At 41.2% G+C, this 26,770-nt stretch overlaps 1 pseudogene; it reads right to left on the bottom strand.

Annotated features, from left to right (window-relative positions):
- Positions 1–1,413: 1,413 nt before the first annotated feature.
- Positions 1,414–26,076, bottom strand: LOC110562843 (liver carboxylesterase 1-like; annotated as a pseudogene).
- Positions 26,077–26,770: the final 694 nt, after the last annotated feature.

The raw sequence follows: 26,770 nt of genomic DNA, 5'->3' as shown, positions 1-26,770 counted from the left end.
TGGGTATTGGTAGATGCTGTTAGCTACATTTGCAGTGAAAACCAGCAACAAAATGCAATCAGAAAACATGCAGTTTGCTATCAAAAGCCCATTTGGTGCTGGGGGCAAGGAAATTGTGGTAGATGAACAACTAAAGACTTTATAAATAAGCCACAAATTTTCATCTGGAGGAGAAAGAATTCTTGTGGGCATCATAGGAATTGTTCAGATCTCACCATGGTCCTTAAGAATGTAAATTTTTTTTCCTTAGAATAGAATTTTCACAGTGTTGTATCATACAAGCCATGAGAGAATGTGTTTCCCGGCATTCTGACTCATAAGCACCAAGGGGCCCCTATACTGTCAGGGCCAGTCTGCTCCACTATTTGAGAATAGACTTTGACATCATCCATGATGCTGGTTCTGCAGTTACTCAGAAAGCAAATTATTGGTCCATGGAAGCTGTGACATGGATTTCAAAGAAAAAGCAGACAATATGGGCCATGGTCAGAGTAACCATTAGCAACAGGAAACCAATACAGAAGACAGCAAATAGAGCCAAAGAAGCCAGGGGCACCACAGCTTTCAGGTTTATAGAGGAGGAAAGTGTCATCTGTGGTACTCTCATCTGAACATAATGTGCCATGGGTATACACCATAAATACAAAGGGCCTAATGTTTGTCCTGATGTTTTTCAGTCTTCCTTTATCTCCATCCATGCCTAATGGGCCCTAATCTACCATTTGGGAATGGAAGTGTTTACTTTCTACCCTGTCTTAGGGGTGTATAAATTGTTCTTAATTTTACACGTGCTCACTTGGGAGGAATAATTTATTGGTTCTGTCACTCCTGCCCTATCTGGAGTAAGTGGACCTTTGTGTGTACCCAGGAGAAGTGGCACAACATCTCCCACAGTGTGCTAGCTTCCTTAGACATCAGGACAGCCGATCACCAATCCATGCCCTGTGGTGGTGGCACCTCACAATGTTAGGTTTCCCTTCATGCTTCCCTCTCTCATAGATTCATTTTTGAGCCAGACACAGACTTTGGTTTGATTTAGAAGGAAATATTTCTGTGATGTTGTTAAAAATTGAAAGCATATGGCTAGGCTGTGTTGGCCCACACCTTTAACCCCAGCACTTGGGAAGCAGAGGCAGGTGGATCTCTGAGTTCAAGGCCAGCCTGGTCTACACAGTGAGTTCCAGGACAGCCAGGGATACACAGAGAAATGCTGATAATAATAATAATAATAATAATAATAATAATAATAATAATAAATTAAAGCACAAATTAAAATGTTTCTCATTATGTTTGTATAGCTTGCCATATGATTCAATGTCTTCAACAATAAGATACTTTCTTTAGGAAACAGGGTCTGTGGAATAAATACCCTTTACTTGGTTCTAGGCTCTCAAACCTGGCTGGGCCTCCTTATCAGAGCTCAATATGTTTCTTCTGGGTTGGCCTCTCTGCTACCTCCTTGACTCTGAGCTCAATCCAAAAAGCCACTTTCTTGTCTTTCAGCCTCTGGGCTGCCTGTGTTGGAACTCCAATCTTGCAGGTACCCTTTCTTCTGGTTGTATTCTGGCCAATGGGGCAGCCCTTCACCATTAGGATTCCTGTGCACAAAATAAAGAGAAATTTACCAACAGCTGCACTGTCCCCACAGTGCTCAAAGATGTTCAAGAATGCCCTGGCTTGTCTCGGCCAAGAAGCCTGTAGTTTTCTAAAGATGGACAGGTTCTATACTATGGGACAGTTTACGCTCTTTTTCTGTCTCTGTCTCTATCTCTCTGTCTTTCTCTCTCTCTGTCTCTCTGTGTCTCTCTTTCAGAACATGATTTTATGATCTAAATCTTACATTTTCTGCAAATCCTCATGTGTTAAAGGCTAGTACTAAGCTGGGAGATAGTGGAATAGAGGGTGAAGTATAGTTGGAAGACAGTCTTTGAAGGCCTTGAATAGTGCTGGGGTGACAATCCTGCATGTCATGGCTTCCTGACTGCTAAGAGACTAGAAGTCTTCTCTCCAGTGCTCCTACCATGATGCTCTGTCTCATCATCAGCCTCAAAGGAAAAGACCAGGGGAAACTCAGAGGTAGAATAAGATGTCCATTCCTTAAGCTGATGGATTTCGGGCATTTCATCAAAGCATTTGAAAGCTAACACCTAAAACTGCTTCTGAGAAGTAGGTCACTCTGTGATTTATGCCAGTGTTGGGGAATGGAATAGTTTTTAATTGATCTATGGAGTGATTTGGAAGGGAACTCAGAATTCAGTGAGTAGGGCATTCTAGTGCGTTCTAAGATGAAAGAAGACAAGGAAGCCAAGCTTATGACATTTCAGACAGCAATGAGGCCTCTGTGAGGAACTTGATTAGAGATAATTAGTAATCCATCTGTCTACATTTGTCCATGCCCTGACCTTTCTTGATAGACTGGGTAACTGATGGGCTTGATCACAAGCATCAGGCTTTTTTGATCAGCTTTCAGGCAATGTTTGGATATTTTTGTTGTTGTTGTTTTCAGTTAGACTAACAGTGAGATTAAAGGAAAAGAGTCACAGCATAAAGATTGAAAAGATTTCATTTTTTATAATAAAGAGCAGAGCCATACAAAGACGCATGTTTTCTGAACAAATGAAAAGAGGACATTATCCTGAGGATGTCTCAGGAATCTGCAAGATGGCCCATCCATCACAAGGGTATCACATGTTTCAAAGACATTGAGATATTTTCATTAGCTCTCTATTCATCTACAGAATAGTGTAAAGAATTGATTCTCTAGGATTTCTTTCCTTATATTCAGATACTTGAAGGCTTTACAGCTGATGAAGCCTAAACCTCAAGCTATAGTTTTATCTTGGCATCTTCACATGACACTGGTTTTGTAGGCACACAAAATGTGAGGCTCATGGTGCCACCAAAGTTGCTACCTGAATTTCAAATGAAACTGTGGGAGGTCATCAAGCATGTGGAAGGTTTGGTGTTCCAAGTAGCAAACCTAAGAGCACGGTGCGTGAGAGTAAAGTGAGATTTTGATGGAGACCCTACTAAGTTATAAATGCAATAACTTGGAACACCTGCCTTGGAAACATTCAAGCCATGAGAAGAACAAGTCTGTCTGAGTCATGGTTCTATTGCTGTGAAGAGACACCATGACAATGAAAACTCTTATAAAATAAAGCATTTAATGGGGGCCTTGCTTATCATTTCAGAGGTTTAGTCCATTATAATCATGGCAGGAGCATGGCAAGAGCATGGCAGTGGAGTGGGAGCTGAGAGCTACATCCTGATCCACGGGCAGAGAGAGAGAGAGACTGGGTCTGACAAGGACTTTTGAAATCTCAAAGCCCACCCTGAGTGACACACCACCTCTATTAAGGCCACACACCCAAATCCTTCTAATCCAAGCAAAGAGTTTCACTCCTTAGTGACTATGCATTCAACTATATAATGCCTACGGGAGTCATTCTTATTCAACCCACCCCAGAGCCCAAGAGAGGCCACAGAGCCTAGAAATAGTGAGAACTTAGGACAATTCATTCGCAAGCTTTTCAGAGACCATGGCTATCAGCAGATTCCTGGATGTTACAAAAAGGATTTAAGTTCTTCTTCCTTTATGAAAATAGATTCAGGATGTAAATTCTTCTCTCTTGGATTTTGGACTTGCCTTAGTCCACTTCTTCACTGCTATTCTCCTGCCCCTTCCTGTAGAATAGCAATGCTTGGCTGTTGTCCTTGTATCTTGGAAATTTGTCACTTGATCATCAAAACAATATTAAAAGGAATGAGAAATTAAGTGTTTGTGGGATGAGATTTTTTTTTGTGTGTATGTGATGGACATAAGCATCTGGGAGCCATGGGCTGAAGGTTATAATTTAGAACTTAATGCTGCCCCAAGCACTCATGGATTGAAGCCTGGATACTCACCCGATGGTGCCATTGGGGCATGGCACTAAAGTAATAAAGAAGGACTTGTTGAAAGCAGACGATAATGGGAGATTTTCCCCTGGATAATAGTAGGGTCTTGGCCCTTTCCTCTCGTTCATGAGCAAGAGGAAGGAAGGAGCTTTGACCTACATATGTTACCCACATGATGTTCTATTCTGACACAAGGGCTAATAGGCAAAATGATCAAAACTTGAAACCCCTCAGTATGAGCCAAAATTCATAATCTCTCCTTCATGTTGAACTATCACAAATCTCATCACAACTACAAACCGGAATAACCCAGCTCTCATTGTTAGGATGCTATATGATCACAGGGGAAGAAGGATGGCCACTCAAACATTAGAACACTACCCCTTCCTAATAGGTATAACTCACTGCACTGCACTTTCACGTCTGGCATGATTACCACCAATCTTACCCATTCTGAGCATAGCCCAGAATTTCATCATTAGCTTGCCAGCATTGATCTCTTCTTCTGCAGCACCCTCTGTGGTGAAAAGGAAATAAAAATTTTGCTACTGATTTAAGGTGTGGTTAAAGAACAGTTGCAACACAATCTGAGCACCTTAGGAAATGCTCTCGTGTCAAATTACCCCAAATGTTCCCAATCTACTCTGATCTCTGAAGATAAAAGGGGTCAGGCTTGGTTAATATTTGAAGGGCAAAAATGCACTTTTGGCCTTTTTTTTTTAAACATACTCATTGAGTCAAACTCTTCCTTTCAGGAAGATCTTGATGAGTGTGTCCATGATTTGCAGTCAAGAGGAATGTTCCAGATGCTCTCTGCTTTTACTTTATACTCATCTTCCTGGCACATCCCCCTTGGGGTCTTATGGCAGCAACCCAGTATTACCACCAGGGTCGCTAGCCCCTAGGTCCATTCTCAACCTCACACACATACATATATTCATAGAATCTGAAAACAATCAGAACTGGAATAATGCGAAGGAGACACCCAGCAGGGAAATGTCCAGAGACACTGGTGTGTCACGAGGGACATGCCATAAATCACAAATTACACTCAACTCTTGAAAAGTAAGATGTTGAAGACCTTTGTGAAAGATCCCCAAATATCATATTATTAAGCATATTTAAATATATGATATATGTTAAATAGCCAGATAGATAGAAATGTGATAAACATCATTCAAGGGTAGAAAAAAATTCTATCACACACACACACACACTCACATACCAATATTTATGAAAGGAAATTCAAATATGGGCACTCTTTCCCTAAAGCAGAGCCTGTGGGTTACCTTCCACTGGTCTTACTGTTGTCACAGGTCAGGATTCTGAGAATGACTATGCAAGGGGACACATTAACGCAATCCTATCATGTGTTTTAAAGAAGGAAAAAGGCTGGAGACTGTTCTATAGCTGAGCCCAATTACAGAGCATCAAGAAAGCCTATTTAAAAGGAGAAACTTGCACAAGGCCACCAAACCAAGACACAAACCCAGCCTCATATCACCAAGGACACAGCCAGCAAAGAGATGTTACCTTTTAAAAATGGGGCTCCTCATACTGAGAAGAGCTCATTGGAGTGGTCTCCTATCACTGTCTTGGGTCTCTTGTCTGATGCAAAGCTTGGGTGATCCTGATACTCATACATGTAGGTTGGGGCTCCAGCATCGGCGGAGACATGAATTCATGTACAGTTCACATTACCAGATACACATCCAGATAGTGTCACAACCTTAGGCCCAGCAGTTGAATACCTGAAGTTCTTCATCTGCAGAGGAGGAAAACATAGCTTTAAGAAGGCTGCGACTTGCTTAGAGCTGCACAGCTGGTTGATACAGAGTTGGAATTTGAACCAGGCTTGTATTGAAAGAACAGTTAATGTAACCCTGCATGCAATAGACACATGGGACGTATGTTGGGGATGACATACGTGTGCCTTGGTTCCAAGACAGTCTAGAACCTCATAGTTGTCTTTCATTCAGCCTAGCTTTGAACATCCCTAGGGTTTTCCTCAACTCTATAGAGCAGGCTAAAGAAAATCTAGTCAGACTTTCTGAAAATTATGATAATTAGACTAAAAATAATCTATGCAGAAGGTGGAGGTTTCATATTTCATAGCCAGCTGGATGCTTGGCCCAAGTGTAAGCTCTTAATGTGATAAGGTGATGGCAAAACAGAAGTGCCAAAGCAAGATGAACTTAAGCCTCTTCAGCCTCTCTCCCCATCTCCTCTGCCTTCTACACTCACTAACAGAGTCCTGTACATGAGTCAAGATGGCACTTTTCTTACAGCATTAGTAGAGCTAGTGCATCCTCGTGTCCTGGCTGGTAAAGCCCCAGCATGGGAGGGAGCCCCATAACTGTGTACCAGTCACAGTACTGCATGGATGGCCACAGAGCAGTGACTTGGAGAAGGGAAGGGCAAGCATAGCAGCCTGGTGGAGAAATTTTACAACTTTTCCCCAAGGATACAGTAAGAGGATTAAAATTTTCAGAAAAATAAAAAAATTAAAACAAAAATAAGGGGTATGATTATTACACAGAGGAAAGCCCCATTATCTTACATGCTACATATTGTATATAAATACATAAACCTATGTGTATAAACTTTTATACATTTATAATTCAGTTTTATATGCTTCATATATACACACATTTAAAATAATTTTGTGTACATTTAATATGCTGTTATCATTACATCACATCATAATATATCCACTGACAAACCTTTTTAACAATATATGTCCTTATATCCCTGTGACTCTGAAACCCATTTATGGAACAGATGCTTTAAGATCAAGGAGAACTTGCTGCAAATAGGGTTTAATCTTGCCTCTGCCCCTTGATTACTTCAGAAGGGAACCCAAACCCCAGCTATACATCAGGGATCTTCTGTGAACAAGAGAAAACATTTTACCTAGCACCCCCTCCCCAAGATACTTTTATTACTTTTTGCTGAACCCCCGGTATTTCTTTTTTTAATTAATTATTATTTATTCACTTTGTATCCCAGCTGTAGCTCCTCCCTCATCTCCTCCCAGTCCCATCAACCCTCCCTCTTCTCCTCCTATGCCCTTTCCATAGTCCACTGATAGGAGAGGACATCCTCCCTTTCTATCTTACTCTAGTCTATCAGGTCTCTTCAGAACTGGCTCCATCATCTTCTTCTGTGGCCTCTTAAAGTATTTCTAAACTTTTTATAATCAAAATGTGAAATTTGGGATAAAGACACATGTTTTGGTAGTTACAACTTTAAACAATAAAAAAATTAAAGACAATGGGATGTTGTCACCAAGCTAAACATTTGAATAAGAGGACTTGCAGAAAGGAAGAAAATGGAAAGAGGGCTCAGGGTTTATTTCAAGAAACTGTGGCTGAAAGTGCTCCCATTCTGGGCTAGGTTCCCAGCCTTAGGTCAGGAAGCACAGCTGCCTCCAGTTAATTGTAGCCAAGACAGAAAGCAGTCATGGTATTAACAACCAAGGAGAAAGAAAAACCCCAGGAGCGGCAGAGAGAAGAGCTTCACAATCAAGAGAAATTCCAACCTACATTTTATGTCTTAGAGGAAATTTCATGGGGCTGGGAGAGCAGGGTGATACAGGTAGGGTGCTGAAGGAAAGCAATCCTCAGCCTAGAGCACTGCACTCAGGAAAGGGGCCTCTCAGAGTTGAGGGACACTCAGCAGTTCTCCCAGACAGAGGCTGTGGAACTCGCTGCCTCTGGACCTGCCTTACAGAAATGGCTGGAGTGTTCCTTAAACTGAAATGTCAAGGTAGCGATGAGTAACATGAGACTTCGAAGCCATAGGACTGAAGCAAATCTCAGGTAGGACACTCTAGAGCTGTAGCTGAAATGTGGACACATGTTTATCCTGTGTACTGAGAAGGGTCAATAGAAATTATATCAATGATGATATAATTATCAACTAGAGTTACAATAAATTATGGTGTCTGTCCAAATGATGTAAATCAGAAACATAAAGGAAGTGTGTGTCAAGGGACTGAGGTGTAGAGTTCTTATACTTAACCAAAGTCACACAGTTACTACCTTAGTATAGATTATTAGAATTATAGTATAGGCTAGCAAGCTATCTCAGGGGGTGATGTGTTGGTCACCAAGCCTGAAGACCTTTACTTCCTAAAATCCCTATGTTTATCAGCTGAAGGAGTTTTCCAGTGGACTATTTAAGGTCTCATATCCAGAATCTTATCATTATAAGAATACTTGAATACTTTGACTTCTTCCTTTCCAATTTGTATCCCCTTTATCTCCATCACTTATTTTAACGAAGACTTAAAGTGCAATGCTGCACAATAAGGGAGAGGACATCCTTGACTTGTTCTCTTTAGTGCAAATGCTTTCAGTTTCTCTCTGTTTAGAATAATGTTGGCTGTGGGCTTCCTGAACACTGCCTTTATCATTTTGAAATATGTCCCTTGTGTCTCTATTTTCTCTGAGACTTGTATCATGTATAATGGTGATTTTTGTCAAAGGCCTTTTCTGCATCTAATGAGATGATCATGTGGTTTCTGTCCTTCAGTATATTATTAGTGGATTATGCTTACTATTTATGTGTATTGAACTATTCCTGCATCATGAGAGACTACTACAAACATATGCACAAGAACTGGAGAGCAAAAAGAATTGTGTCATTTAAGGGGACTTCAGCTAGTGCACCTGTTAAAACCCTTATCAGTGTCAATGATATGTTCTGTCAGCTACTGTAAATCCTCCTTCTGATGTCAGTGTTCCTGTCAGTAAGCAAACATGGTGAAGGAAGAGCATCTTGACTCTCTAATGTACAACTGATGGGGTTCCCTTGCTGCCCTGGCTGCCTTGGGCTAAATGGCTGTCAGCCAGCCAGCTAAATGATCCTTATGCCAGCATCAGCCATCTTGAATACTCGACAGACTCCCTGTCACAACAGACGCTGAGGACAGCTGGGTGCCTTTGCTACTCAGGATAGAGCTTCACCAAGAGAGCCGACTGACGACCAAAACAGTCATCTAATAAGACAAACTGAGACAGAAAACAAGAAATAGCTAATCTAAACAGGTCAGTATTGAATAAGGAGACTGAAACAGTAATTAGAAGTCTCCCATAAACAACAACAGCAACAAAACCTCAGGTTATTAAAATTTTCCTGATAAACAGAACTACAAGTTAAAGGGAAGAGCTGGTGGTATCAATCCTTAGATTGTTCCCAAATACCTCTAAAATTCAAAGGAGAAGGAATCCTGTGAAATTCTTTTACTGAGAGCATCATTATCTTAGTGAAAAAAGATAGGGCAGGCACACTACAAGAAAATTAAATTATAAATCATAGATGGAAAAAATTCAACAACCTAATACCAAATATGATCCAACAACATATTAAAAGGATAATCCTTGGGACTATAAAAAATGGCTCTGTGGGCTGTTGTTTACCAGGGTGGCCTCAATCTTTCCCAAGTGTTACTTCCTCATCTCTCTAGAGTGTTTTCTAGGCTCACTCCCTAGATTAAATTGTACATGAACCTTAATCTCACACACACTTACTGGCAGAAACAAAACTAAATATTACAGGCTCTAAAGAACCAGAATTGAAGACCAGACCGTCAGCAGACCTCATATCTATCTACACTGAGGGAAAGAGGTTAGTGAAGTCTTGTCTGGCAAGTCTACATCCTTCCTCCATTCTCAAGACTTACCTCTGTGACTAGGGACACAATTACAGATGGGAAACCAAATATGATGGCTCCAATAAAGTCCAAAAACAGGTCTTTCTTTTTAACAGGGTCATCTTTCCCTCTTAAATACTTCTCAGTATCTGCTGGCATTAGATTCTCAGAGATGTTCTGAAATGAATCAGAAAGTGACCACCACCTACTGTAAAAAGGCTTCTCCAGGTCGTTACCAAGGATTCAATGATGCTGAATCACTTGAATGCTGTGTCAAATTCTTCTAGTTTGGGTAGTGAGTGGGAAGAGGGTAATTTTTGGAGAAGAATGTAGCCCAGAGAAGAGTAATACAAATTCTTCAGGTTCATTTTTTCTTAACAGATATTAAGTTTAATTTTGGAGGTTAGGCATCTCAGCCATATGTTATTGTTGTCCCACTGGCTTCAGTTTCAAAAGTTAATGTGACTAAAGCTAGCTGCTGGCTTGAAAACTGTTCCCTAGTGAGTAATATCTCAAGCTGTGTCCTCAAAAGAAATGTGCTTTCTCTCCACACACACATCACACCTACTGCTGCAAAAGAAATGCAGTGCTTGCTAGCTTCGCTTGTTTGCTGGGAAAGGCACCTTTGTTAATCAATAAATTAACCTCAAAATAAAGTACTCCTGGAAAATGGAACGAAAAGATACAAGACATAAGATTTTCAGTATGTGACTTCTCTTTCACCCTACAGAGTCCAGGACACCCAGGAACCTGCAGACAACAGGATCCAGTTTGCCAGAAGAGCAGAGTACCCCACATCTGTAATCATCATGTGCCCCCATCTGCTATACCTTCTCATAGCAACCCATGTAACTATAATGGCTCCATTCTAGTTGGCTTACTAACTTTCAAAGACTATTTCCCCCAAGGACTTGCCTGCAGTCACCAACCAGCAGGGAAGGACTGGGTTGCCAATCACAAATGTGGGTTTTTTTCGGGGAATGTGAAAGTGAGAAAAGGAGAAATCTATGGCTGAGCCCCACATTTAAGTACCTTTTTAGCCACTGAATAAGTCTGTTTTGGGGAAAATCTTCAAACTTATTTGTTTCTCAACCAATTCCCATGATTCCCCCAACTCTTACACGAATGGGTTACTACAAATAAAGCTGCTATGAACATGGTTGAGCAAATTTCCTTGTTGAATACTTGAGCATTTTTTGGATATATGCCTAGGATTTGTAATAGTCAGAAGCTGGAAACAACCCACATGTCCTTCAGTTGAGGAATGGATACAGAAATTGTGGTACATATACACAATGGAATACTACTCAGCAATTAAAAACAAAGAAATCATGAAATTTGCAGGCAAATGGTGGGAACTAAAAAGAATCATCCTGAGTGAGGTATCCCAGAAGCAGAAAGACACAAATGGTATATACTCATTTATAAGTGGATATTAGACATATAATATAGGATAAAAATACTAAAATCTGTATACCTAAGAAAGCTAATCAAGGAGGAGGACCCTGGGTAAGATGCTCAATCTTCATTCAGAAAGGCAAATAGAAAGACATCAGAAAAGGGAGACAACAAGGAACAGGACAGGAGCCTATCACAGAGGGCCTCTGAAAGATTCCACCCAGCAGGGTATCAAAACATATGCTGAGATTCATAGCCAAACTTTGGGTAGAGTGCAGGGAATCTTATGAAAGAAGGGGAAGATAGAAAGACCTGGAGGGAACAAGAGCTCCACAAGGGGAGCAACAGAACCAAAAAATCTGGACACAGGTCTTTCCTGACACTGATATTCCAAACAAGGACCATGCATGGAGATAACTTAGAACCCCTGCACAGAAGTAGCCCCAGGCAGCTCAGTGTCCAAGAAGGTTCCCCAATAATAGGACCAGGGACCATCTCTGACATGAACTCATGGGCTGGCTCTTTGATCACCTCCACCTGAGGGGGGAGCAGCCTTACCAGTCCACAGAGGAAGACAATGAAGCCAGTCCTGATGAGACCTAATAGACTAGGGTCAGATGGAAGGGGAGGAGGCCCTCCCTTATCATTGGACTTGGGGAGGGGCATAGGAGAAGAAGAAGGAAGGAGGATGGGATTGGGAGGGGATAGGGGAGGGGGCTACAGCTGGGATAAAAAGTGAATAAACTGTAATTAATAAAAATTAATAAAAATTAAAAAAGAATGGGCTGGACCTACCACAGGAATGATGCAGCTGTTTTCTGGTCCAGTTCATCTTCAGAGAGTGGGAAGCCCAAAAACTGTTTAAAAAAATGTTTATGAACAGTCAGGACTTAGGTGGAAATGACAGAAAGGTCCAAAACAGCCAAACAACCAAATTGATATAGAAGGAATCTTTGTTACTGGGTCTTGATAAGTGTGAAATTTCATGCTTACAAAAATAACCAATGAAACAAATGAGCAGTTCTAGGATGTGTGTGTATTTGTGTGTGTGATGTATAAAATATAACATGTATCATATATAAACAACATATAAGTAGAGTATATATTTATATATACTATGTGTAATGTATAATATATATTATATATTATATGCTGTATGTAATAATACAGCATACATTATATATATTCAACTATCTTCCTTGTAAGACCTATTTTCTATATATGTCTGCTTATATATACTTCAATACATAGTGCATATATATGTGGATACAGATATATGTATATAACGTATATACAACAGTCATCTATATATCTATATATAGTGAAGTAACATCTCAGTCAGAATAATGCAGAAGTAAGAGTTCAGAGCAGGGAACTCAAGCCCTTGTCCTCAGGCTCTGATGACAGAGGAAGCCGAACCATGTGGCTGTGCACTTTTTATGATGCCTGAAGTTCTATGAGTTATAAATTCCTTACCAGAATTTATTTTCTCAAGGCTTGAGAGAAAGTTTGCTTGTGGCATCTGAAGCCCTTTGGAAATGTAAACACCTGAGGGAGACAATGCTTGATGCCATTTGTGGGCACTATGGAAGACAACTGACTCACTTTGGTGAGAGTTTTATTTCAATGTACAACTTCCAATCCTGATGAGAGAGCAGGAACTGAGTTTAGCAGCCATGTGCAATTCTCACCACTCATATCACAGAGCCCATTGAGTTCCAAGTCTTGAAACCTATCTAGATATTGTAGCCAGGGGCCTGAGCTCAGGTCATGCTTTCTCTTTTCCATATTTTCATCATACTATTAAAAGCAAACAAAAAGTTCCTAATTGGATTACTCAGTGTCTGACTTTATCTGTGACATATTAAAAAGTCAATCCTTATTGGCTTCCAGAACTAACTCAATGAATGGTCTCTGAATCTTGGCAATGGGGCACCTAAGAGGACCTGTGGAAATCTATGGGACCTGCAAGTTCAGGTACAAGGTAGAGCTGCTGAGCTCCAACCTGACTTGTGAACTCCTGCTCATTCTCCTTTATAGATGTCCTCAGTTGTTCCATCTGCCCAGATGCTGTCTCTGGCCCTTCCAGCCTATGAATTTCAAGACTCTTTCAGGAAAGGTAGTGTTTGGGGAGAAGGGTTGCCAGGACTAAAGTTCTCAGAGGATAGTTGGGCTTTCTTGGCAGTGTTGCTATGGAAATACCCATGCATGGGTCTCAAAGAAAACTTGAAGTAGAAAGAAGGCATGGGAAGAGTGGCAGGATCATTATGGTTGGGACTGTGAGTACACCTATATAAGAGGCCACATGTTCTCACCATTGGAATGATCCAGCCAAACTCTTGCTTGGTGATACCCACCATGTAGGGCACAGTGTTGAAACACTTTCTCAGCCAAGATCTCTTCTGATGCCTTTGGTAGCACCACTCCACCAATCATGGTAGGGAGGGATAGCCCTGGGAAGATGGAGATGTAATGTCTGTGATTGTCCGGCCCAAGCCAAGTGAGATATGTCTTGCTATGGCTCAAGGAACATTGTGGAAGTTGTGGCAGGAAATATGTAATAGTGGAAGATAGAGTGAAGCCATGTAAACCACCTTTCCTAGACAATAGTTTCTATCAATAATTTATGGCCTGTTCTGGACCCACGCAAGGGAGGCCATATCAACAATAAGTCAAGATGTGGGAAGGGCCGATAGGGCCCTGCCCTTTAACTCTGCATTATTGACTGGTAATAGACCCCAGTAAGGAGGAGCCAGTATCTTGTTGTATACAAACCACAGAACCCACTAGTTTCCAAGAGGTAGCTCCAAACCCATGTTCACCCAGACATTTTTAAAGCCAGCAAATTACTCTTCTTAAATGTAGCACTAAATAGACCCAAAGGAAGACACTTGCGAGTTTAAAAAAGTAAGCAAGAAGAAAAGGTAGTTTCTCTTTGAGCTCAGATGGAACCTGGGCACCTCCTGCTCTACACACTTTGTGCAGATAACCAGAATAGTGTCATGGGTGATGATTTCACATTGCAGAGATGCTTTACTAAGCAAGTGAGTTCCCAAACACAGAGTCCATGATTACAGACATAAATATGGTAGATGATATTTATCAGTGCATGTCTAAATCTGTACTGTTAAAAAAATTAGCCTTAAGAAATCAAACTGATTTTATCATTAAAGGTGATCAGTCTGTGACTTGATTCTGCATCTGAGTGATGCAGGTGAGGGTCAAATCCTCCTCCAATAGGCTGCCAATGGGGACTCGGAGCTTTGTGCAATTATTCCTGCCATGGAAAACCTGCCATGCAGAGAGGCCATCAGGGGAGCAGACAGCAGAGGCAGCTTCTCTGAAGGAAGATACACGCAGGCCACATGGAGTGGGTGCATGTGCCCTCTTCATTGGGGTCTGTTCATGAACACATTCCAAACAATGAGCAGGGCATGAATTCATGGAAAAGGTATCACTGTGTGAGATAACTTTCTGAGACTTTCAAATAGTCCTGTTGTTGGTATAATGTTCTTTTGAAATGTATACACCTTAGCCTTGTTCATTCAAATGCTGATTTCTCTCCCCCACTCTCTGATTTCAATCTGGACATTGCATTGTGATACTTATACTAAGAATCACCTGTCTCAGCTTTGTGTAAACATGCCAAAATAAAGCAACCAGTCACAATGTTGAGCAACAGAAAGGAAGCAGGAAGAGAGAGAGGAGCCAGAGGACAGGAAGGTGGGAGGCAGAGGAGAAGAGAAGAGCAGGAGAGAGATGGGAGAACAGGGGCAGGAGAAAATATTTTGGAATGACATGGAGAGATGGAATAGACCTAATATATCACAAAAAACAAGTATAATGTGGGAAATCTAAATGTTAGGAAACTACGTGGGCTTGAAGGTTTAGGATGGAACAACTATTGCCCAGAATCGTGTTCTAGGTTAATTAAACAATTAATTAAGCCCCATGGCATGCTGACTCCTAGTGTCTGTATGGTGATTTGGGTATAGAGCTGTTTAGAATTAACAGGAGCTTTACTGGAAGATATATCAATATTAAATATTAACATAGTAAATATTAGTAAATATTAACATCCTGTGTTGAAGGAATCCTTAAAAACAAGAAACAGATTGTAAAGAGTGGAGCATATTGTCTGCATAATGTCTGGAATATCCTTGGCACACAGTAATGTTTTATGGTCCATCTTAAAATAAAGATCAGGCTTTTAAGATGGCTGTTCTCCCTTATTTTTTAAGAGCAAGTCTGGTAACAGCGAGAGACATATGGATGAGTAGGGAAAATAGTAAAAGTGATAGACATAGAGGGGAAACTCAGGTGTAACTGCATTCAGGAGGAGGCACTCCCTACTCCTGCCCACCACCACAGTATTAACTCTGACATCCTGAGAAGTTGCCAGTGTCCCCTGGGATTCTGATGGCTGTCCTCTGTGCTGTGTGCATGCTTGAATGACAGAATTACAGGCTTCTGTCCTTTGTCTTTTCTCACACCCACAGTGAGTCCTGTCACAGTTTACAGATTCCAACAATGTATTGCTACCTTATTGCCGTGCCCTGGAATATTATAAATACTATAAAAATGCAGTGTCTTATTCTCATACAAGTCTCCCAGCTGGTTTTCTCTGTCTCTTCCCTACAGTCTAGTGTTACACCGAAGTCAAAGATATTAGAAGATTCATTATATTACTGCTCTGTTCACAGTCCTCCAAACAGCCCCCATGGCATGCTGACTCTCAGTACAAGCCTTTCATTGACCAACTGTACTTCCTACTTAACTGCCCAGCCAGCCTCAGGCCCGCGCATGCCTAATTGCTTCCACTTCAAACACACTGGCCTTCTACAGCAGACCCTTGCAGACTTTCCTATCTCTGCTTGAAATACTTCATTCTCCACATTTCCAAAGAGCTGGCTTCTTTCCCTCCTTTAGAGCTCCACAGAGATGTCACTAACTGTTCAAGCCATTCCCTGACCCTGCTGTTCACATCAAACCACTGCACAACTCTCCATCCCCTACTGTGCTTACCACATTGAATATAACCCATACAGTTTGCAATTTTTTTTCCTATTGTGATAACCACACTAGAAGCTTCTAAGAAAACAGAACTTGTCTGTTTCATTGTCATATTCCAGTTCCTAAGTCACAACCAGCAACACAGCGAGTGCTTCTTACAACGTTTCTCAATGTTGAAAGGTTCCCATTTCTTTCTTGTAAGACCTATTATGGAAGTGATGGGATCCTTAGGGAGGGAGCAGAGGAGAAGGGACTACAGATACTGCACAACTAATCTCCTGGTTAGTGCTGGGAGCTTGAAGAGTAGGAGGGATGAGATGGAGGGCAGTAATGGAGTTCCCTTGCTGCTTAAATTAAGGAGAAAATGCCTTCTAAGAAGATAAGGTATGACTTTTGGAATGCTGGAAAAAGAAAAGAACAAAAAACCTGAGTAATATAGTTGGTAAATAACCAAATGTCTTCAGAGACTTTGGATACAGCCATGGACTATACCATTTTCCCAGAACGTTCCGATTGCTTAAAGATTCTGATACAATGCATTTGCTTTTCTATTCAAGGAACACTGATGAGGGTTCTCATCTGGTATCGCAAATCTGACACTGCCAAACTCAGTGGTACTCATGGTGACCCATGCTGTCTTTTATCATAAGGAATACAGTGATTACGCCAAGGGCTCACTTGCATGTGGGAAGCAACCAGTGCCTCCATTGTACATCGTGGTCCAGTCATTCAAGAGTTTGATGTGCATGTGTGCACACCCATGCCTATGAGTACATGTGCATGAATATTGGGAACAATAGCTAATCACAGAAGCATTTCTACAAGATCCTAAAAACTGTATGATGTTCTTGGGAATTGGATTCTCTTGGTCTCCTCAAAGTCACTAGCTATTCCTGTGCCAGCTGAGTCCTCTTGAACCACAAGGAGAATAGCTGAAATAGTTGCCTGTTTTCTGAGAATTATAAAACAGCCCTCTCATAATTCTTCTAACACCTTGCTCTCCTTATGTAAGCTTGATAAAGAAAACCCTATGTCCCTACTTTCTCAGCCATGGACAAGCAGAAACACATAGTGCCAGAGGTCCACAGTCCATGGGGTCCAGAGGAAACCTGCAGATCATTTTTTGAATGTCTGGGTAAATCAGGTAGATATAGGTTGGTGGGATGATTAATACAGACTACACAGATTAAAAAAGAAGAATTAAATAGTTTAGATGGATCTCTACTAGATTAATGAAGAATAATTAATAGAATCACTTATGAGGATGAGTGGATAGATAGTAGGTAGGTGGGGAAGTCGATGCTGTGCTAGTTAATTGTTGTCATCTTGACACAAACTAGAGTCACCTGAGATGGAGGAATCTCAGTTGTGAAACTGTCTCCATTAGATTGCCCTGTGGACATGTTTGTGGGACATTTTCATGACTAACGATTGATGTGGGAGAGCCCCGCCCACTGTGGGTGATGCCTTCCCTGGGAAGGTGCTCCTAGACTGCGTGTGGCACTTTCCTTCGAAGCCTTGTATTGCATGTCTTTACTCCTTCCCCAATTCAGTTTGGTGATTATGTGTAGAAATGGGATTACTTAATAACTTAAAATACACCTGAAAAGAAAATACCATGATATTAAGTTTCAACAAAGTTGGAGGATTATGATGTGAGTGCTTATAAAATGTTCTTTCTAAGCAGTTTTATATTTCAGTTATTTCATGTTATGAAAGCAGTGAAGATATTAATTTAGATCACAAGATTGGTACTGTCTTGAGAGGTGATAGCTGTTTCATAAGACAGCCAAATGAGTCAAGCCTTGGGTCAAGTATACAGGGACCATGAGATGGGAATTTTCAGTGAAACATCCAAGAGCTCACCCTGTCTTCTTGTGCAGACAGTGAACCATCAAAGTTGAAGTGGTGGTTTTGCAGCAATTTTCTGTAAGAGATCAGGGGTCAAGAGCATGTTCTTTCCCTCCCTCCATGTAGACAGTTCTAGCCCATGTCTGTCTTCTAAAGACAGCAAAGCATTGGTGAAAGTAATCGTGGTGGCTGAGTACCTGAATGTAACCTCTATGACTGCTCTAGCAATGGTGCAAGCTCGTTGCACAATATCTACATCTGTTACCTTATCCTGATGACAATGGGCACAACGTCTATTCTCAGAATATAAGGGAGGAGGGATATTCTCCAAGTAAAGTGTCTTTTAGGAAGCTGTTGGAGATTAAAGGTTTAGAATCAAGAATGTCACTGTTCGGTTTTAAGCCTCAACTCTGCCACTTGCCATGCCACTCATTCTCTCTGTGTTTTGCTTTCCATTACCCATAGATGAGGGTGATGATCATATGTGACATGCACAGGAGGGAACCATGTCTCTCAGATGCTTAACTGTGTGCATAATGGCTAGAAGCCTGGATAATATATTCAATGTAAAAACTTTAATAAATGTGGAATGTGGCTTGGATGTGGGGAAAAATCAGCTTTTCCTGTTCATTCATCCTTATTTCAGGCAGCCCTTGGGCACCTCAGTTGAATATTGCAGCAAGAAAGACTGCTGAGGATCCAAGGCAGAAGACTAAAGGGTGCAGTAGCTATTTTGGGTGACACCTACATTAGCCATAAGCCTGGCATCTCTCCCAAACAGGCAAGGATTGAGGATGGATGACACTGCTCTGGAAAATGGCTCTTTGGCAGAGAAACATTTAAAAAATGCCAACATCCTTAGTCATCAGGGAAATGCAAATCAAAACGACCCTGAGATGTCACCTTACGCCCATCAGAATGGCTAAGATCAAAAACTCAAGTGATAACACATGCTGGAGAGGATGTAGAGAAAAAAGAACCCTATTCCATTGCTGGTGAGAATGTAAACTTGTACAACCACTTTGGAAAGCAATCTGGAGCTCTCTCAGACAATTAGGAATAGTGCTACCTCAAGATCCAGCTATACTTCTCCTAGGCATATATCCACAAGATACTCAAGTATACAACAAAGTATACTAACATTTGCTCAATCATGTTAGTAGCAGCTTTATTTGCAATAGCCAGAAGCTGGAAACAACCCAGAAGTCCCTCATACTAAAATCTGTACACCGAAGGAATCTAACCAAGAAGGAGGACCCTGGGTAAGATGTTCAATCTTCATTCAGAAAGGTAAATGGGATGGACATCAGAAGAGGGAGAAAACAGGAAACAGGACAGGAGCTTACCACAGAGGGACTCTGAATACCTATCAGGGTATCAAAACATATGCTGAAATTCATAGCTAAACTTTGGGTAGAGTGCAGGGAATCTTATGAAAGAAGATAGAAAGACCTGGAGGGTACAGGAGCTCCACAAGGAGAGCAACAGAACCAAAAAATATGGGCACAAGGGTATTTTGTGAGACTGATACTCCAACCAAGGACCATGCATGGAGATAACCTAGAACCCCTGCACAGATGTAGCCTGTGGCAGCTCAGTGTCCAAGAGAGTTCCCCAAAAATTAGGAACAGGGACTGTCTCTGACATGAACTCATGGGCTGGCTCTTTGATCAACTCCACCTGAGGTGGGAATAGCCTTACCAGTTCACAGAGGAAGACAAAGAAGCCAGTCCTGATGAAATCTGATAGACTAGGGTCAGACAGAAGGGGAGGAGGACCTCCCCTATCATTTGACTGGGGGAGGGGCATAGGAGAAGAGGGAGGGAAGGTGGGATTAGAAAGGGGTGGGAAAAGGAGCTACAGCTCGAATATAAAGTGAATAAACTGTAATTAATAAAAATAAAATAAAAAATAAAAAAATAAAGATACATAGGCAAAAAAAGCATCACAGCTGTCTGTGCCGATAAGAGATCTTAAAGGTACAATGCAGAGTAGAACTGAAAGCAGTTATGAAGTTCTTCAAGTGTACAGGCACTTACTTTTTATGAACAAAAATCACTTAAGGCCCACGTCAAGCCCAGACATCTGTGATCAACCCCATTTTGGAGAGTAAAAGTTTAAGGCACAGATGTTAGACAACTGCCCCAAGGACAGTCAGTCAGTGATGGTTTAAATGAGAATGATCCCCATCGGGTCATGCATTTCAATGCTTGGTAGTCATTTGGTGAAACTGTTTGGGAGGGATTAGGAGGTGGGGCCTTCTTGGAGGAAGTTTCTCTTTAGGCATAGGCTTGAGGTTTCAAAAATGCACACCATTCCCAGTCAGCTCCCCTGCCTCTGCCAAGTGGTTGTTGTTTTCAGATGTCAGCTCTCAGATACTGATCCAGCACCATGCCTGCCAGAGTACACCATGCTTCCTGACATAATGGTCATGGACTCATCCTCTGAAACTTAAGTCTCCAATAAACTTTTTCTCCTATAATGGTCTTGGTCATGGTGTCTACACAGCAATAGAAAGGTAGCTAAGACAGCCAGGAAGATGATGTTCATATTTAGAAAAACAATAGCCCCAAATAGGGCCCCAGCAGCTTACGAAGGAGGGGAGGAGGTGACGGTCTTCATGAAGCTCCAGGGCTCTGCAGTCTCTGGTGGAGTAAACCTCAGGGATCCAGGAGTAAGCTTGGCAAAGGTGACTTCCAGGAAGATGGCCATAGGCTGTGTGAAACCTTCTAAGCTGACATACATCCTCAGGACTTTGCCTTGAACAGTGTTTATCACAGGTGGTAAGGAGGGGTGTCCTGTTTGACAAGAAAAAATTAGGACAGAACAGAAGGGAAAAGTCAGACATGGATTCCAGGTAGGTTTTGTCTGTTTATAGGTACATGAGGTTGACTAAGTTCCCTCAGCCTTCTAGGCCATGCTTCCATTTTGTATAAAATGAAGAAAAATTTCTTTCTATCTCATAGGGATGATGGGATGAGAAAAAGGAGCTGCAAAGAAGCCTGTCAGACATGAGAAAAATCTTTGATTTCTCTCTTAGACAGCACTGGAAACATATATCCATATCCCAGTGCTAAGCTGTGTCGTAGATAAGATCCTATCCTGCAGAGGCTGGCCTCATATGAGAAGAACCACAGACACACTTAATTCAGGTAATAAAGAGGTTGTGACTTGAAAAAGGGATAAGAAGGAGGTATAGAAATTATAAGGAATAAGGCCTTTTGATTGGTGTCATCACTGAGAACCTCAGACCTTACAGCATGAGGGGAAGACAAAAAGGTGGGGAATTAATCATTTAATTCATTATTCATTTAATAAGCAGAAAGTGCAGAGGCCTAGAGACAATACAACATAGAGCATTTCTGGGAAGAGAAAATGGCACATGAATACTACAAGGTACAATTGAAGGGAAGAGGATAATAGTCTTGTATTATTTGGTGTGTATAAGGAAAAACACTGAATCCCTGGCCAAGGGTTTTTATGTAGTGGGCAAATAAATAGAATAAATAGCTATGGGATCAAGAATACACCAAGGTTCTAGAACATTCATTTCAAAACTCTAAGCTTGACCATTCGGAGGGAGAGAGACGGGGCATCAGACCTTTGCATAACTACTGGCCCTTCTTCATTCTTCCTTAGCACAGTCCTTCCCCATCTCCCCATAGCTTCTCATTCATTCCCTTTCTACTCGATATGGATCTCTAACTTAGGATGTTTTGATTTGTAATATTTTTTTTCTTCAAGATCAATGATTTAATAATGGAATAAGCCCATCATAATTTTGAAAGTGTCTATATCAAGAATAGCCAATAATGCTGAAAGCCATATCATCAAATCATGGTCACACATTGGTTTACATAGGGAAACTCTATGCTTGTTCCTTTCACTTTAGGTCACTAGTCCCATTGAGATATCTTTCCTAAGAAGTATACATGTCCCCTGAAATGTCCATGGGTCACAGGGTTGCTATTTTGTGTGACTTCCAAGGGTTTGTGTTACAATGGACTCTTTTAATTAGGTAAAAGAGTTATGTAGAGATCTAGAGATACATATACATATACATATACATATACATATACATATACATATACATATACATATACATATACATATACATATACATAAATGATTAAAAGGTTGACTCAATCATTGACTAGATATGAGGCCTGAAGAGAAAGAACATGGAAAAACAAGTGAGTATTGCTGTCTACTTTTAAGACATATACAGTTGGAGGAACTGCAAGTGGGAACATGACCCCAGACATAAGAATTTCAGCACTGGAAGGAGGTAAGCGAAGTAGTAGGTCAGGTTCACCAGCTAACCATGAGGGCATACATGATGGAACTTATATACTGTGAGGAGCAAGTGGGAAGCATAGGAACAGCTGAAGCCCAGTGAGAAACACCTACCAGGGTGGTGGCAGATCAACGAAGGGGAAGGGAGGTGACGGGTGGCAAGAGTCCTGAGGAGGAGTCAGACAGACATAGGCGGGGCCTATGTTAACTCAATGAGTATTCTTTACCCAGATGAAGCAGGAAGAAATCAAATTGTTCTGAGTACAAAATTGGACTTATGGGATGGAAGCATAAACAGGAATATACCTGCTGCTTAAGTAAATGGAATGTGCCCATTTACACATATTGATCACCTACTGTGTGCTACAAGTATGTACCAATGCTCCTCAAAAAAAAAATAAGCCTTGATAACTAGGAGTTCTCAAGGCCCTATTAAAGATGAAAATAAAAAAATAAAAAAACAAGAATGTAAGCAGACTGGATGAACTTTCTGAAGATAGAGATTAGGTGGTCATTGCGAGGGCGGTCAGCACTATAGACATATTACACTTCAATTCTATCTCACTCTGCCTCACATTCTGTTCCCACATGCCCACAGTGTCACACAGCCAAACAGAAGGAACATTTAAAAATGTCAACAAGGATGGGGATTGGACATTTTAGTTAGGGTCCTCTCTTTTGCTTAGTTTGTTTAGATGTACAGATTTTAGTGGGTTTATTCTATGTTGTATGTTTATATGAGTGAGTATATACCGTGTGTGTCTTTTTGCTTCTGGGATAACTCACTCAGGATGATCCTTTCCAGGTCCCACCATTTACCTGCAAATTTCATGATTTCCTTATTTTTCATTGCCGAGTAATACTCCATTGTATAGATGTACCAGAGTTTCTGCATCCATTCTTCAGTTGAGGGGCATCTGGGCTGTTTCCATCTTCTGGCTATTACAAATAAAGCTGCTACAAACATGGTTGAGCAAATGTCCTTTTTGTGTACTTGAGCCTCTTTTGGATATAAAACAGGAAACAACCTAGGAACCTGCCACAGAGGGCTTCTGAAAGCCTCTGCCGTGCAGACTGTCAAAGCAGATGCTGAGCCTGATGGCCAACTGTCAGGCAGAGTGAATGGAATTTTATGTAAGAAGTGGGAAATAGTAAGAGCTGGAGAGGTCAGGAACTCTGCAAGGAGAGCAACAGAACAAGAAAATTTGAAGACAGGGAACTTCCCAGAGACTCATACTCCAACCAAGGACTGTTCATGGAGATAACCTAGAATCCTGACAATGCAGCCACTTCTGATGAGAACTGATAGACTAAGATCAGAAAGAAGGAGGAGGACCTCCCCTATCAGTGGACTTGGGGAGGGGCATGCATGCAGAAAGGGAGAGGGAGGGTGGGACCGGGAGGGGTGGTGGGAGGGGCTTATGGGGGGATAAAAAATGAATAAAGTCTAATTATTAAAAGTTAAATAAAAAATTAAAAAAAGAAGAAGAAGATGGATACCCAAAAGAAAAAAAAATGTCAACAAGGCCATGGCCCTTAACAGGGAAGTACTGCTGTAGATTCTGGAGCTAGAGATAGAGTAAGGTATGATTCCAGAAGACCTTGGCTGAGCACATTCCCCTGGAAGCCTTATTCTCTCTCCTTGGAGTGGCACAAATGGGTGTTGAGCTCCCATACTGCACCTGTCCTGACTGTGGTTCTGTTTTCTATATCTGTTGCTTTGACCACTGAGGTTCTGGGATAAACTGTCACCCCTAGGGACCAACAACCCCAGAACCATATCCCAGCCAACTACATATCTGGGTTTCCTGGCCTGTGACCTGTCTTGATCACACAGAATTGGGTACCATTAAACTAGAAACAGTCTGTAAATCCTCAAACTCCCCGAAATTGCCCCAACTAGTTAAGACTACACCCCTTTCCCCTGCCTCCTCTCTTCTTTTGAGGGTAAACCATGACAAAGACCAGCTTCCATTCCACCTCAGACTTATAACTAATCCCAGTGCCTCCCTCCCTCCCCTCCTTCACTTTTGTACCCCACCCCCTTTCAGGGAACTCTCAGCAAGAAATCATCTTTTCAATGGCCAACTGCTCTTGGATAATTTTGCATGTCAAACTTTCTATAGATGTACTCTATTTTAAGTCACACCTTTTCTATATCTCCTCTAGACCAGCCATCAGTCAGAGTACCGCACACACACACACACACACACAAACACACTTATTTCACTCCCAACTGTATCCCAACGGGGAAGGATCTGACACTGCAGAGTTTAGTTATCCCAACATCCTTCTGACATGTAACAAAGGTAGCATCCATTGCTTTCTAATTTAGCTGTTTGTTAAGGCTTCTGTTCTACCTAAGGATCTTCAATATCTTCTTAAAAATCATTTGTAGGTAGTATTGTGACATTTTTATAAATATGTCATACTTTTTTCATCCTCCTCCCACTTTGCTCTTGCATATCTTCCTTGCTTGTCCTCATTCTCCTCTGAACTTGTTAGGTTTTGCGTTTTCATGTCATGTAGGTTTCTGACCTTGAGTTCTTCTGTGAGGGAGACCTAAGAAAGAAGGTCCAGAGCATCATAGTTAAAGAAAGAGAAAAGTGGGCTTCAGAGGTCTTTCTTAAGTCATGTCTTATGCAAGCAATTTTAATTAAAAAAATACAGCATCTTATATACTATTTCCAGGGGACAAATTGGACAGAGTCAGGAGAAACCATCATGCAATGGGCTGAAATCAGCAGGAAGTTAATCAAGAAAACTTGCACAAAAGGAATATAGGGTATCTCAGGAGCTTTACACACAGTGGCCTTAGAATTGATAACCCTAGCCCTATATAGTGGGAAGAGTTGGCTTCCCAGGGCCAGAAGGCACATCACCCCCTAGGCCCTGGCTGCAGGCTATTATTGGATCTGTAAAGCAAAGTCCTGGTTTTAGACAAGTAACTGTGCATAGCCTTAGGTTTTCTAAACACCTACTTTATTTAAAGTTCTTAAAGGCCTTTTCCTACCTTCCAACCTCCCCCACCACCATAGGTAAGAGATTAGTGTAGACCTCTTTTACCTACTTCCTGTTAATAAGGGTCAATGGGTTCCTTAGGGATTACCAAACTCAGTTGTCAGGATACCAGCAGTCTAGTCAAACAGCAAGGCCGCAGCAGCAACATGCAGCAGCAGAAGCATAATGATTCAGTAGAAACAGAAAACATCTGTCAAAGAAGATCCTTCTTCTGCATGGGAACCTCAGGGAAAAGCTCCCAAGGCTCTGCGTTTAGGATATTACTGGCTCTGCCAAACATGTTCCTGGTTTATAAAAAGAGCTATGTTTCTTGTGTGTACATCAGGGTCTCAGAGAAAGCCTTGGATCCATCCCTCAAGATGTTCTATTATCTCATCTCCCTAAGGAACTGTTACTACCACCCTGATACACACACACACACACACACACACACACACACACACACACCACAGACGTAAATCTAGATTCCACACATGAAAGAAAATAATATTCTACGGTGCCTTAGGCTCAGCAGCCTCAGAAGAGATAAGCCCATTTTCTGTTAGGATGATTTTCTCTTCTGGGTGTCAGATGAGGTCAGATGCGATTTGTTTATAAATGTCTTTATTAGTTACTTCGATAGAACCATACTGTTTAAAAACAAAGAGGCGACAAAGAAAGTTGAAAGCAGGGAAACGGTCTTCTCCAGGTGAGATCACAGCAATTGGCTTTCCAGTACCAAGTAGCTAGAACCCTGAAGACACACAGAAAAGTAACAATATACAGACTGAGTATGCTATACTTATGTTTTTAGGTAAATGTATATCCATATATGCATGTAATAATAATAAATCACTTGCCAAGAGACTTCTGAGTTAAACTACCACAGATCAAATGACTTATCAAACACCTACAATGTCTCACTCACCATCTCCATAATACATATTGTTCTCTGCAGCCATTGGGGCTTTCTCCAAAATAGACTACAATATAGACAAACACAAAATAATGAAAGCAAATTCTTGTATATAATCAACTCAGAATGGAATAAAATTTAAAATCAATGGGAAAGGAAACCATAAAAATACCTAGAATTTGAACTATAAGCACTCATGTGTCCCCTGAAAAAGGTTTTTTTTTTTTTTTTTCATTCAATATATTCTGATCACAGGCTTCTTCTCCCCCAACTCCCCCATAATCTTCCCATCTCCATATCCAACTCCACAACCTTACTTTCTCTCTCTTTACAAAATAAAGCAAAGAAAAAAGAAAAATCTACCAAAAACTATCCACACAACAACAATAATGAGATATGAGTAAGGCTTGGGTCCTTCTGTCATCTTGCAAGGCTTTGAGGCATCTCCTCTAAATCTTCCAGTGATGAACCTTGGCTGCCACTGTTCTAGAATGTTTCTGTGAAGGCTGGTTTCTGGAGAGTTGTGTTGATGTCTTACTCATCCCTCAACCTTAGACCTGCTCTTCACAGAAAATCCCTCAAATTTGGTGCTTCATACCTGATCATGTAAAGGCAGCACCCAAGAGTGGCTCACATAGTGTTAGTCTGGCTTCAAACATGGCAGGGACTGTGTTCCTAAATATTAAACATGTGGGCTTCTCAGTGACTTTGCCCCTCCTTAACAATAGAGACTGCTCATG

The sequence above is a fragment of the Meriones unguiculatus genome, chromosome 10 (genome assembly GCF_030254825.1).
Source record: "Meriones unguiculatus strain TT.TT164.6M chromosome 10, Bangor_MerUng_6.1, whole genome shotgun sequence".
Lineage (NCBI taxonomy): Eukaryota > Metazoa > Chordata > Mammalia > Rodentia > Muridae > Meriones > Meriones unguiculatus.
Note: the sequence above shows the minus strand (reverse complement) of the source record. Positions and strands in the feature narration are given on the sequence as shown.